Here is a 13,830-nt window from a genome sequence, read left to right as displayed (position 1 = left end):
GATTCTGGTAAATTTTCCGGTTGCACAAGACTTACCGTTATGTCAAAGGTGGTGTGTATTTAGTGAGTCAATTCCTTCTTTTATGGCTACGAGAAGTGTTGACCACTCACTTTATTGGGAACAGAAAAGGTATTTGCTCCTTACGGGACCAAAGCACCTGTCCCAACACTGGGCCTGATAACATGACTCATAAATATCTAACAAAATTGCCTTGGGCGAGTGCCTGTCAACTTTAAAATGTAATCGGAAAGACAATGGAGATGGAACTGTATGTCTCATACACTGGCGGGAAAGGATTTTCAAGCATTATGAAAGATGTCTGTGATATACAATATCCCATGAAGACAAAAGTGAATGAAATTCTCTAACATAAGTAGCTGTTGAACAGTGGACAATTTGGACACACTGTCCACCGCTAGGTTTGGGTACAGGTTGTATAAATCTTGTTCAAATCTAGCATAGATGATGTTTTGCATGGATATGTATAATGTAGCACAACCAGGGAAGTGACTGGGCTGTTGATAATATATGAAGTAGCATCGTGTGTACTGACTGTCAGTCCCGTGTGGAAATTTGGGCCAGGTACAGACATTACACTTCTACTGGGATAAGTGATCAGAAACCCGTCTGTACCCAGAACAGAACAGAAGTTTGGCACACACAGACTTGTTTAAAAATGGCAAAACCCAGTCTAAGATTTCATAGACATTAGGGCTGTTCGGACCTCAGAAGATCATCCAGTCCAGTCCCCTGCCCCCGGGGCAGGAAGTCAGCTAGGATCAAAGCATTTGCCCCTCCTCCAAGGGGTAAATGAGTGCTCTGTTGGCTACTGATCTAAACTATGCTGCTTACAGAAAGCTGCCTAACTTGGATTGACTCCGCATTGGGTTTTTTGAATGTCTGTACCTAGCCATGGAGCATATCTCTTGAGAATCAGAGCTCTGATCCACCTTTGTTCTGTACTTTCTATAGCCATTTGCATCAGGACAAAACAGGTAGAAGTGCTTTCATCCTGGCATGATGGCCTCTTCCATGCTGGTTAAGGGCTAGACAAGGTGAGATCAGGTACTAGATGTTTCCTACAGCCTCTGATCAAGTTGTTTCTGGGGTTGGCTGAGCAACACAGATGGTTGCATATTCTTCATATACAAAATAGGAAAGACTATGAAGATAGAGTATACTGTAATTATTTTAAAGATATGGAATACAATCCATACATTCCTATGCTTAACATCTGAGAATTGGCGTTAAAGGCATTCTACCTCTCCATTTAAAACATTAAATACTAGAACATAGTTGAATTACAGAAGAATGAATAAAAAAGGCAATTTTTCCAGAAGCAGGTGAAGTCAACGGGCCATGAAGTCTTCTGTGGATGATGAATTTCTAGAGTATGCATTAGGTGCTGTCAACATATCATATTTGCAAGCATCTTCTGTAACTCCATTGTCTTCCCTCAGTCATCAGTTGCTAATGTCTGGGCTTCTTTGTTTTAGGCTAAATATTGTCCCTGCAGCAATATGACCCAGTGTTGATCATATAGTGCGGAAGTACTGTTCAGGGAAGTCTGTTGACTCCTAATAATAACAATGATTCAGAAAGACTTCAGCCATCACAGGTTGAATGGTGGGAGATGCCTTAAAAAGGTTTGCCACGCTACAACGTGCATATACTGTGCGTCAGAACACCTTAGAGAAGCAGGAGCTCTGGCTGCAGAAGAGAGGAGATGGCTGAATGTAGCTAATGAAAATCTTACATTTATAAAAAAGGGAAATGTGACAATCCTACAGGGATCTAATGAGCCCAAGCCAGCCAAGTCTGACTCCTGAAAGCCCTTGATGAAGGCAACGTGCCCCAGCAGTGAAATACAGTAGGATGATTAGGTTTCTTTTATAAGCCTCTCAGGTCAATTGCATCCAGGCTGGTGCAGAGAGGTGTAAATTACACATCTGGGTCTGCCCCGGTTTCCCGTGCCCTTGGGGAAGATCCACTCTGGGTGGATTTTCTCCCAGACGTAGTTTACAGTTGAGGCTGTCTAGGCCTCTAGCTGAAACAACTGATGGGTTGTAATGAATCCAGTCCCGTTTTGGCTGGTTTGGGTTTAATTTCTGCACAGCACTGAACCCAGTGTAGTGACCACATCCTACAATCCTGGTGAACTTCTTATTGTCTGAGGTCTCGGCCTTGCTTCTGCTTATACAGTCCTGCAGAGAAGTTGGGGTAGAGCTGGCTCCACGGCAAGAAATGCACAAGCAGCTCTGTTCTTAAAGGCTGGGGGCACCAACAGTAGTCCAAGAGTAGGTGTGTCGCTAGAGCACCGAGCATTATTATGGAGGCTTTTCTTACCACTAGTCATTTTTCCAATTTTCCAGCCTGTGGGGGAAGATGAAGAAAAATGCAGTTCCCATTAACATAATGATTTACTTGCAAATCCAGTTTTCTCCCTAAAACAAATTTTGGATAGAAAAAATTTGGCCAGCCCTAACCTCCATGACATACAGCAGCAATCAGATGTCTTTAGTGTGCACAGCAGATCATCACAGCAAGACACGTGAATGCATTCAAGAGCATAATTTGACCTTACAATACATATTGTTGTGTGTAAAATTAAAACACCCCTGTCCCCACATTCAGTAGTCTTGGTGTCTATTGTGTTGCCAGCAGGGTCAACTCAGGAAAGACTGGGATTTGCCAAGCAGGTGAATTCAAAGTCAAAACTAACATATATGAGTTATTCACTGTCTATGAGTTCACCCCTATGACTCACCCAGCATTTCAGAGAGGCACAGATCTCCTTATCCTCTAATCAGCACCTCATGTGACCCTTGCCCACACCAATCTACCTGTTAACATACCATCTATGACAATTTTTTTCTGAGAAGCTGGTTAAACAGAACATCCCCAGTGCAATTAAGAAAATACTGTCTTTTAAAAAAAAAAAGTCTTTACATTCACCAGTCTCTGAACCATGAGCTTATTTAAAATGAACAGAGGAATTGGAAAGCACAGGAGCCAAAAGAATGGATAACAAACTAGGGCAACAGGGGGGGAAATTAAATAATATTAAAATAAAAGCTCCTGCACTAGGCAAGTTTTCCCCAGCTTGCTTGGCTTTAATATTAAATTACTGTTTTCTGGCAGGATCATCTGCAAAACTCTGATTTTGTTTCTTCCTCTGTTCATAGCCTGATAATTGAGGCTGAATTCCCTTGTCTTTAATATGCCATATATTCTCCACCTGGCAAAGGACTCAGACAGATACAGATAAATACCCTGTAGACATACAGACAGAGAAACTGCTGTAATTGCTTTCATAATGACTCTCAGACATCAAAGGAAGGCAAATAATGGTATTTAACACTGTTTCCATTCTTTAGCTGAAATGTAATTTTATAGAGTTATTGTCAGGCAGTACAGTGAATGTACAAGTGCAACTGTCATATTCTACTCATATTAATTAGCTGCCCACAAGAGGTCCAGGATAGTAATGGCAAAGTTCTCCTCATTTCAGATGGTCTGATATTCAGACCGAACCGTAAGTACAATAGCTTGATTAACATAGTTGCTTAGATCAGGTTTTCCCTGGGAGTATGTCAATTGGCATTTTGAAGAATCAATTAATTAGCACTCCAAATAATCCATTCTTGGGTTAATGAAAGTATTTTGTACAGCTGCAAAAACTTACATGAAATAAAACCCAAGCCTTTCTAAAGTGCCAAGCTAGAAGATTTGTAATTTGGGGAGCGCTGCACACTACGGTAAATTCCACAATAAGAAGTTATTGCAAGGGATTCATTTGGCCACGGCTTATCAAAACATTTAACTTGTATCTGCTGAGGAGGGAGGGAGGGAGGGAGAATCTGAGGGATTTCAGGGTGACAGAGAAATTAGAACTTTGCTATGCAATCATGTGATTAAAATAGCAGATTAATTAAGGTAACCAAACATCAACATATTGCAGAATGTTATCTATCTCTCACAAAAATTACCTTTTGCAGGCAATTTAGCTGATTTAGAGCTGGCAAAGTTTTACTCACATGAGTAACCCAGACTCCCGTGAGCAGTCCCATTCACACCAATGAATAATGGTGGCTGGTAAACTGAGCTTTGAAATTAATGAGACTTTGTTTCCCGCAGAAAAACTTAATCACATGTAGGAAAAGCTTTCAAAAATAGGGCTCTATATCCTAGCTTGGTGTCGGAAAGCTCAGAAGTTAAATACTGACCAGGTGAGACTTGTGACTCAGACATGCGATGTGTTGTGAATAAATTCCTGTCTATCGGGGAACTGTAATTTGTGAAAGAAACCTGGCCTGCGTTCAAGCCATCACATCGCATTTTAAAATTTTGTCCTATTTTAGGTTGGCAGCATTTCCAGGATTTTCTGTGTCACTTTCTCTTCTACTCCTTTTGGTTAATTTATCTCTTTGTGCTCTTAGTCTTCGTGTTCGGAGAAGCAATGAGCCACAGGCAGAACTTTTATGTGAAGACACACGTCTGTGTTTTGGTCTGCACAATACAGCCAAATCTAGGTAGGAACCACCCCAGACTCCAGGCTTGGCCTTAGCCAAGGTGTGTTGTCATGACAAAGACTGAACAATATCGGTTGGTCTGAATTCTCTTATATAGAAACTTTTTCTTTGTGTCTCCGAACCGCTTAGGCCTACTTTTACACTCGCAGTGACACCATAAAGCACACCATGCTGCTCCCAGCAGGCTGTCTCCTAAACAGGAAGCTTTGTAGCCACATCTGTGGGGTGTCATGGGTGGCCTAATTATTGTAGAGGCAGGCCAGTTGGCACTGTCACTCGACTGTTAATTAGCCTGCCTGAATCACTGGGCAGACATAGCCGCGCTGCTTCTAGATGAAGATGCGACCCACCCTGAGCAATGTGGTGGGTTGTGAGAGCATTGCTGCGAGACATGGAAAGTCTACCAAGGAGTTGTGATCTCATCTGGGACTAAGAACCAAAGTAATGCAGTGTCACCCCAAGAGCAGCCTCTCTTAGGGTTTTTTGACCTGGCCGAGAAACACCGAGAGGTTTCTCTAGGACAGGGCAACAGTGAATTAGCATGACTTCGTTCCATTTACAACCTAATTCTGTTTTCATTCACACTGGTAAAATAAGGGAATGACTCCATTAAAGCTAATTAGTGTAAAGACTGATATAAGTTCAAATTTGGGCCCTAATTAGATTTCAGAACTTCAGACACTTCAGCGAAACATTTCCAAACTCCTGCATGGTGAATCCTCTGAATCTTTCATCTGTGCTTATCCAAGGAAGAGACTTTTGAGGATGCTGAATGAGATGCAGTGGAAAGTAAATGCCACCACAGCCTAATATCATGACAGTCCTCCCATGGCTAAGAACAAAGAAATACAGCTGAAAAGAAGTGAAAGTCAGCCGCACGCATTCGTTTGGGCAAACCCAGGTGCTGAGAAATGAAGCAGTGGTCCGAATGCACATGCCAGTCCCCAGGTGACTCACAGGACATATCTTTCTGCAGATATTACTCAAGTCTCTGGGCTAGAATAGGAACTGATGATTTATGGTCTGTGTACTTCCTATGGTATATCTCTTTCCGTGGCCCATCCAAGACTTATTGCCTTACTAAGCTATCTGAGGATGGGAAGCTGTCTCTCTCCTGTCTGATTCAGGTTCCCTGTGTATGAATGCTCTGCAGTTGACCATGCTTGAAGATGTGGGGATTCTACTGCACTGGAGGCCCTTTGTGGCCATTAATGTAACAGATGAATTTCATCCAACGTGAAGGACAAATACCAACAAAAATCAAACACCAAGGTCCATATTTCAGCCCTCTCACCTCCTTGCCGCAAGTGGAGGAAATTGTGACATCCCCATCTGATCGTCACAGATCCCTACTCAATGCTTTCAACTTAACTCCCAAGAAATTCAAATTTTATATGGCGTTTTATGATGAACTGCTCCATTAATTTAGTCCATCTAATATGTTTAATCAGTCCTCGGTCTTGACAATCTCTACATCAAAGACTATAATGCTGAAATAAACATAAAATCATAGAATCATAGAAAGTTAGGGCTAGAAGGGACCTTGGGAGATCATCTAGTCCAACCCCCTGCTCAAAGCAGGGCTATTCCCAACTAGATCATCGTCTAGCTGGGTTTTGAAAGCATCCAAGGATGCAGCCTCTCTGGATAACCTGTTCCAGTGTTTTACTACTCTCCTAGTGAGAACATTCTTCCTAATATCTAACCTAAACTTCCCTTGCTGCAACTTGAGCCCATTGCTCCTCGTTCTGTCATCTGCCACCACTGAGAACAGTCCAGCTCCATCCTCTTTCAAACCTCCCTTCAGGAAATTGAAGGCTGCTATTAAATCCCACTTCAGTCTTCTCTAGACTAAATAAGCCCAGTTCCCTTAGTCTTTCCTCACAAATCATGTCCCCCAACCCCCTCACCATTTTTGTTGCCCTCCACTAGACTCTCTCCAATTTGTCCACATCCTTTCTGTAGTGGGGGACCCAAAACTGAACACAGGACTCCAGATGTGGCCTCACTAGTGCTGTAGAGAGAGGAATAATCACTTCCCTTGACCTGCTGGCAACTCTCCTACCAATGCAGTCCAGGATGCCATTAGCCTTTGTGGCAACAAGGACAACCTGCTGGATCATATTCATCTTATTGTCCACTGTGACCCCAAGGTCCTTTTCTGAAGAGCTGCTGCTCAGCCAGTTGGCCCCCAGCCTGTCTTGGTGAAGGGGATTCTTCTGTCCTAAGTTCAGGACTTTGCACTTGTCCTTCTTCAACATCACACGATTTCTTTTTGGCCCAATCCTCCAATTTGTCTAGGTCACTCTAGCAACTCTATTTGTCTAGGTCACTTTAAAATCAAACAAGCCTGGTTTTACTTCAGTGGCTTTTATACTTAGATAGGCCACAGGACTTGAAAATGGCAAATGGAAGAAAGGTGCCTTGGTGGAAAGGCCCCAAACAGAGATCCGGGAGATCTGTGTTCACTGCTGTGCTCCAACCATAGATTTTTCCATATGACCATGGGCATGAAATGTGAGTGATGCTTCCTTCTGTCTGCATTGTCTGTTTATAGTCTAAGGTCTTTAAGACAGAGATTATTTCCTGTGATGTGTAAACCTATAAGTGCTAGTACGATATAAAACAAATAACAACACCACTCAGAAATAAATAGTAATAAATCACAGAACTTTTCATGGGTTCAAGAAATTTTGCTGGGAGATAATTAGCATGGGATATCTTTCCCAAGAAGCCCTAGACCTAATTAGCGTTTTATTTATTAATCTTCTTCTGGGTACATTTTGGGGGTTATGCCACATTTACCCGAACTATTTTGACTGCAGCTATAAGCAGTGAAGAAAAAACCCCAATGACTCTTTAACATTTTGAACAAACAAGACCCCACTGAGTAACACTGGCCTTTTCCCAGCCTCTCTAGAAAACTCATCATTTTATGAATGACGTCTCTTGCTTTGACTAGAGATGGTGCTGAGACAACCAGTCTATTTATCTTACATGTGTAGGTCTCTTTTGTTTTAAATGCATCATTGTAAAGTTAGTTGTCAGTGCTTGTTATGGACTTATGCCAGAAGTGAGATCTTCCTTATTTTGCTAATCAGCTTCCTCCATATCTGCATGCTCATTTTCTGATATCTGATGAGGCGACAAGGTCATTGGACGTACAAGTACTTATTTAAAAACCGACATGAGAGTGAGATAGAGGTTAGTTGGGTCTATCAGAGCTGTCAATCAATTAATGAAAATTATTGAGCAAGGACACTGTGGGGGAAAGCGAACAGAAGGAATGAAAATGACCATGGAGATGCAACATAGGGAAAACGACAAGACTGACTGAATGTGCTCACGTGAGTGCTAAAACCAGACATGCTTACATCACAAATGAAAGACAGCAATGAGGCACTAGGAGCAGAATATATGCCATGACAGGGGTCAAAAGACTGGCAGACGACTTCAGCCAAAGGCATACGATGGAGTGCTGCGTCTACGAAAGAAAGCATATAGTTGAGAAATCCCCAAATGTATCATAAATGGCTCTTATTAAGAGTCTACAGACCAACTGCAAATTTGTAGGGGTTGTTTTTTTCCCCCCCCTCTTGTAAAGAAACACTGGTCTAGGCTAAAGTTTGCTGCTGCCCAAGCTATCCAGCTTGGGATTTGAAATTAGTCAAGGGGAAATAGAATAGATTCTTACCTGTAAATAAACTGCAGATATAAATAGCAAAATAGGGCAGCAGTAACAAGACCACACAAAAGCTCACTTGAAAGCTGCACTATCACTACAGTACATGGCGTACTGGCACAAGACAAGAGTATACTGTTTATCAGTACAAAAAAGAAATAATTTATAACTTGATCCTTGGGGGGAAAATGGAGAAATAAAAAATAGACACACACACACAAAAAAAAAAAAATGAAACAAGGGAGGAGAAAAACTGCCAATATGTTTGTGTGAATGAAAGATAGTGAGGGGGGAAAAATGAAAAGAGAGCGAAGTCAGAAGCAGGGAGATACTGACACCAAATCTCTGCAAAGCGTTCAAAATTCTCCAGCTGCCACGCTTTTAATTTGCTACCATTCTAATTAAAATGCAAATTAAATTTATAATTAGCATCAGCGCTTTCTAAAGAAACCTCCTTGTGTGCAGCACAAACATATGGGACGATGGTATAGTGTAAAGTTTGTAAAAACAGAAGGAGACACACAAATGGAGAGAAATGTTGCTATAAAATAAGTTTGAGGTGTCGGGGCGGGGGGGAAGGGGGAGACCACAGTTGATTTTAAGGAATGAAAGTGCTAAGTGTCCCAGTGTAACAAAGAGATTGCTGAATATGAAAGATCTGTCTGGGAGTTACTTTTTGTTGAATCAGGTGTCAGGGGTCATGCTGCATGTCATCGGTGTTGTATAGAGTATGCCAAAAAGGCATAAAGGGTCACAGCTTCTAATCAAAAAGTCTATGCCCAAAAATGAACCGCTGGTTGCTTCTAGATAATTAATTTAAAAAATTGATGGGAAACAAAGTACTAAAATCACATCATGATGCAAGCAGATATAGCACTTGGAAGCGAAACTGGTTCCAAAACAGAAGGGTCAGTCTGAGTCAATAAAAAGAGAGATGCAGATCCTGTGCCCCTTCATTTACCTATGTAAACCTGATACAATTCATTGCGCCAAAAGCTTTTACATTTTTTAAGAAGCAATCATTTTCTCTGCTAGCTATTTGTAGAACAAAAGGGAAAAGCAAAACAGAAAATATTATTCAACACACAATTGTAAAAGAAAAAGTCTTAGCTGAATACTACCTCCCCCCTCCATCGTCTACATATAGTAACTCAGACGTTGAAAGGAATTTGCTTTGTATAAATGCATGCCAGCATTGAAATAATTGAGGTTTAGTAGCAAAAACAGGGGCGGTTGCGCATATTCAGGACTCCATTTGAGATCTGCATACAAGACTATTTGTATCAGAAATACGTATGTACAATCCAATCAAGGAAGAGAAATTGTATCATGTGACTTACCTGACTCCTCGCTAGGAAAACCAACATGAATTTCAAATGTTAGTTAGTCCCAGCACACTGTGATCCATCCCTGCACTTTTTTTTTTATGAATATGATTTTTTTTATTTGTGGGAATCTTGCTCTGCTTGTAGCGATTCGATCGGTAGGGGAAAAAACGGCTGGATTAATCTGATTAATGATTTGTTGCAAATGATTCCTTCATCTCTATTGAGAATGTTGTTTGGATGCTAGTGCTTTTCCATCGCTCCTTCTACTGTATATTAAGCAGCGAGTGTGGTATTGAAGGTTTGATAAAACTCCTAAAGGACAAAATTGGCTTTATTGTAAGAGTGTTTGGTTGTAAGGGAGCCTTTATGAATTCTAGAGAGGAAAAAAATAATAAAAAGGTAGCTCACACAAGTAATAATTTATTTAATTTCCCACAAAGGAACTTTGCAAAACCTGAGTGCTGTTAATATTCTAGGAATTCAGCATTATCTATTAACCAAGCTCTTCATCAGATATTTTTAAATTTCTGTGCGACGGGAATGAACATTTCATAGAGGTGTGTTAAACTGTTATTAAACTGTAAAGTAAAGCAGGGTTGTGGGACAAGTCAAAAAGTCAATTAAAAATGATAAGCCTGCCATATCTGCGTAGCAGCAGTTTACAAGAATTCATTCTTGATGCACTTGCTTGGGCACGAATAGGCATGGTGACAGCGTGAGAGAGAGTTGCGCAATAACGTTACATTAGCAACGTTTAGGTTTATTTTTAAGGTGAGATGAAAAGGTAGTGATCTGGAGCCAGGTGCCAAGCTTGTAAGTCAGGATAGCTACCATTTATCTTTTTATAAACATTGAGAAATGGGACCATTAATGTACTGGCTCTATTATCAGTATCAATTTTTAAAAGCATATTTAAAAGCTAGTGAATGCATACATCTATCAGAGCGTCCATTGTTCTGCAATCCAGCGTTTCTCCGTAGAGTAGGCGTACAGCGTTTCCATTCTTCACAAACTGTTGGGTTTATATTTAGCAGTGTTACAGACTTGCACCTTGACTTCACCAGTGGTTTTGGTTGCCCAGTAGGTCTGAAAATTAAGCGGTGGAAAGTACTACCTCTGTGGATGACATCACACCCATCATCCTCATCCTATCATCATCGTCTTCATGGGAACACAGAGGCCTGTAAAATAATATGGACTCTTAACCAGCTGAATTAAGTGGGAGAGGGGAAAATATGATCTTTTAAGATCAGTATTTATGGCAAAGAATAAAATTTGTTGGAAGTTCAGCCAATTTGGTCCTTTATTGAAAAGCCACTTAATCTCTTTTGAAGGGGCATTGAATTCAACCAGCAGTGTTGGAGTGTTTCACCTTGTAGGCAAGCAAGGTATTTTGACTGTCATAAGCTATATATGTTGACACAATGGAATTAAAAGTAAATTTGGTAGCATCTATGGACCAAGTTAATTTAAAAAGCAAATCAAAATAAGCAACCATGATGATTTCCCACTTGTACTGGTATGCATTTGGCTTTTGGATAACTTTGTTGCTGTTACTGTGAATCTGAATACAGGTTCTGTAATGTTGTCTAATATATCGTAGCACTTGCATATGTAGAGCTACTGATTTCATTTGTAATTGAAGGTTACAGATTTGGGCTCTTAGAGAATATAATGCTATAGAATTACTTAGACTGAATTGTTCAATTGTGTAACTTAGGGGCTGATCCCAGAAGTATATTGAGCACCCTTCATTAAACAGGAATTGAAGACACTAAGCATCTCATGAGATTGGGCTCTTACTAATTCAGCAGTTCCTGCATGAAATAGTAAACCACCCTGGAATGAATTTTGTCTCTTAGGGGTAACTTTCCAGATACTGGATTTTTAAAAGTTCATTAGGTATATGCAAAGCTACACCACACAATTAATTAAGACTCTTTCAGCAGCAGCAAAAATAGTTCTACCAAAACTATGCTAGGGGCAGTGTCCTCTGCACAGAATTCAAGTTCCTGGTGTTTGAGGGGGGGACCCAGTGAGCCTATATAACGTTTTGTGTGTGACAGACAAAAGGGTGAAAAACGAAAGCATAAAAGGATGGCTTTGTTTAATTTCTAATTGTTGTCCTTTTCTTATTCAGTAAATGAAGTCACCTTTGTAGTGGTTTCATGAACCGCTGGGTAATCAAAATTATTATGCTGCCACCTGTTGTCCGTTAATTATTCTGAGAAGATACTCATAAATCATAACACTGGACAATAAATCAAACTGTCAGGACCCAGGTCAAAGGTTATGCATGAAAAGTTATAGGTCACCAACAGGGTGTGAAAGATCAGGGTTTTGGAGCATCACTCATTGTCAAGTAACGTTGGGAGAAGTGCCACTAGGACAAAAGAAAAACTAAAGTACAGGAGAATTCTGGCCCAAGGATAGGCCTGGGGCTCCTGCACAAAAGAAATCAAATTGACACATCATTACATTGCAGATCTGACAACCAGCAAGATTGTCTAGCAATGCCCTGGCTCAAATACTTTTGTCTTGTCTGATCCTTGTTGCAAGCCAAGGCTCTTTTAGAGATGCTTCACGTATCTCCGCCAGATCCTGCTCCCATGGAAGGCAGCGTGTGTTTTGTCCTTGGAGTATTTGGAATTTAAATAGAGTTATTTTTTCACACTTGCTGCTGCAGGTTGAGACAGCTGTATTCATCAGGTGTGGAATAGCTGAAACTTGTCTGAGAACCTTTTAATTGGGTTTCAGAAATTTGTCTCGCATTGAATTTGGGGACTAAGTCCATCAAAAGGAAAGTGCAGTGATGCAACAGAGTCCCTATGGTGGCTTATGGTCATGGCCCCTTAGTACTGAGTAGACAGATTCCCTCTTTGCCACAGCTGTGCCAAGGAAGTGTGCTCCATGCTGGTTCTTAATGAATATGCTGGGGTAGGGAAGTGAATTAGGGTGTGTCAGGATCACTTATGCTGGTAGACCACAGTGTCTGCTATAAGGAGATACGGGAACATATCTCCCCATGTCCTTATGTTACCAACCTGCTAATAGCTCTGTCAATACTGAACCACCCTTTCTTTTCACATCATCTCTGCCCAATAAATGAAGAGTATAGATGTGCCTCATACAAAAAGGCGATGAAGACCCAACAGAGAACATATTTGCTCTTCTACTCTGTTTCCATCTCCTCTCACCTAGGGTTAGAGTAGGAATTTCCAAATTAAAGTTTGCCCCCTCCCCCCCCCCCCCCCGCCATGTACTCACAATGTTACTGTTGTTGGGAGAGCCCACTTCCTCCATTACAAAGAAATGCATAGGTCTCCCAAAGGGAAAGTCTATCTTATAGTTTCATAGTAGCTAGGGTCAGGAGGGACCTGAACAGATCATCTAGCCTGACCCCTGCCACATGCAGGAATGAATGCTGGGATCACAAAACCCCAGACAGGTGATCATCCAACCTCCTCTTGAATTTGCCCAAAGTAGGGGCGAGGACCACTTCCTTGGGAAGTTGGTTCCAGATTTTGGTCACCCTAACTGTAAAATATTGCCTTCTGCTCTCTGACCTAAGCCTATTCTCCATCAGCTTATGACCATTGTTCCTCATCACCCCAGGTGGTGCTGGGGAGAAAAGGGCTCTGCCTATTTGCTGTTGATCCCCCCTGATGAGCTTGTAGGCAGCCACCAGGTCCCCCCTCAGCCTCCTCTTGCTGAGGCTGAACAGGTTCAGGTCCCTCAGTCTCTCCTTGTAGGGCCTGTCTTGCTGCCCTCTCACCAAGTGGGTGGCCCTCCTCTGTACCTTCTCCAGGCTGGCCACGTCCCTCTCTGAAATGCGGTGCCCAGAACTGGACACAGTACTCCAACTGTGGCCTGACCAAAGTCGCATAGAGGGGGAGGATCACCTCTCTGGACCAGCTTGAGATGCACCTTTGGATGCATGACAAGGTATGGCTGGCCTTGCTGGCTGCGGTCTGGCATTGGCGGTTCATGTTTATCTTGGAGTCAATAATGACTCCAAGATCCCTTTCCACCTCTGTGCTTTCAAGAGGGGAACTCCCCAGTCTCTATCTTTGTCTCTTCATCCTTGTGCAGGAACAAATGAGGTTTTTCGCATTGTAGAAGACTTTGCTTTCAGTTGTGAGGCAGGGGAAGGGATGTAATTATATTTGCTACCCAAAAAAAAAAGGGTTACAGCAAGTCTTACTTACCACATTGACCTGTTCTGAAGCTAATGCTGTCCTTATCATGTGTGTTTGTACTCAAGGACTTGATCATGTCTTTCAACTCA

This window comes from Alligator sinensis, unplaced genomic scaffold, assembly GCF_000455745.1.
Source record: "Alligator sinensis unplaced genomic scaffold, ASM45574v1 scaffold1004_1, whole genome shotgun sequence".
NCBI classification, from domain to species: Eukaryota; Metazoa; Chordata; order Crocodylia; family Alligatoridae; genus Alligator; species Alligator sinensis.
The sequence above is the reverse complement of the archived record's forward strand: the minus strand, read 5'-3'. Positions refer to the sequence as shown.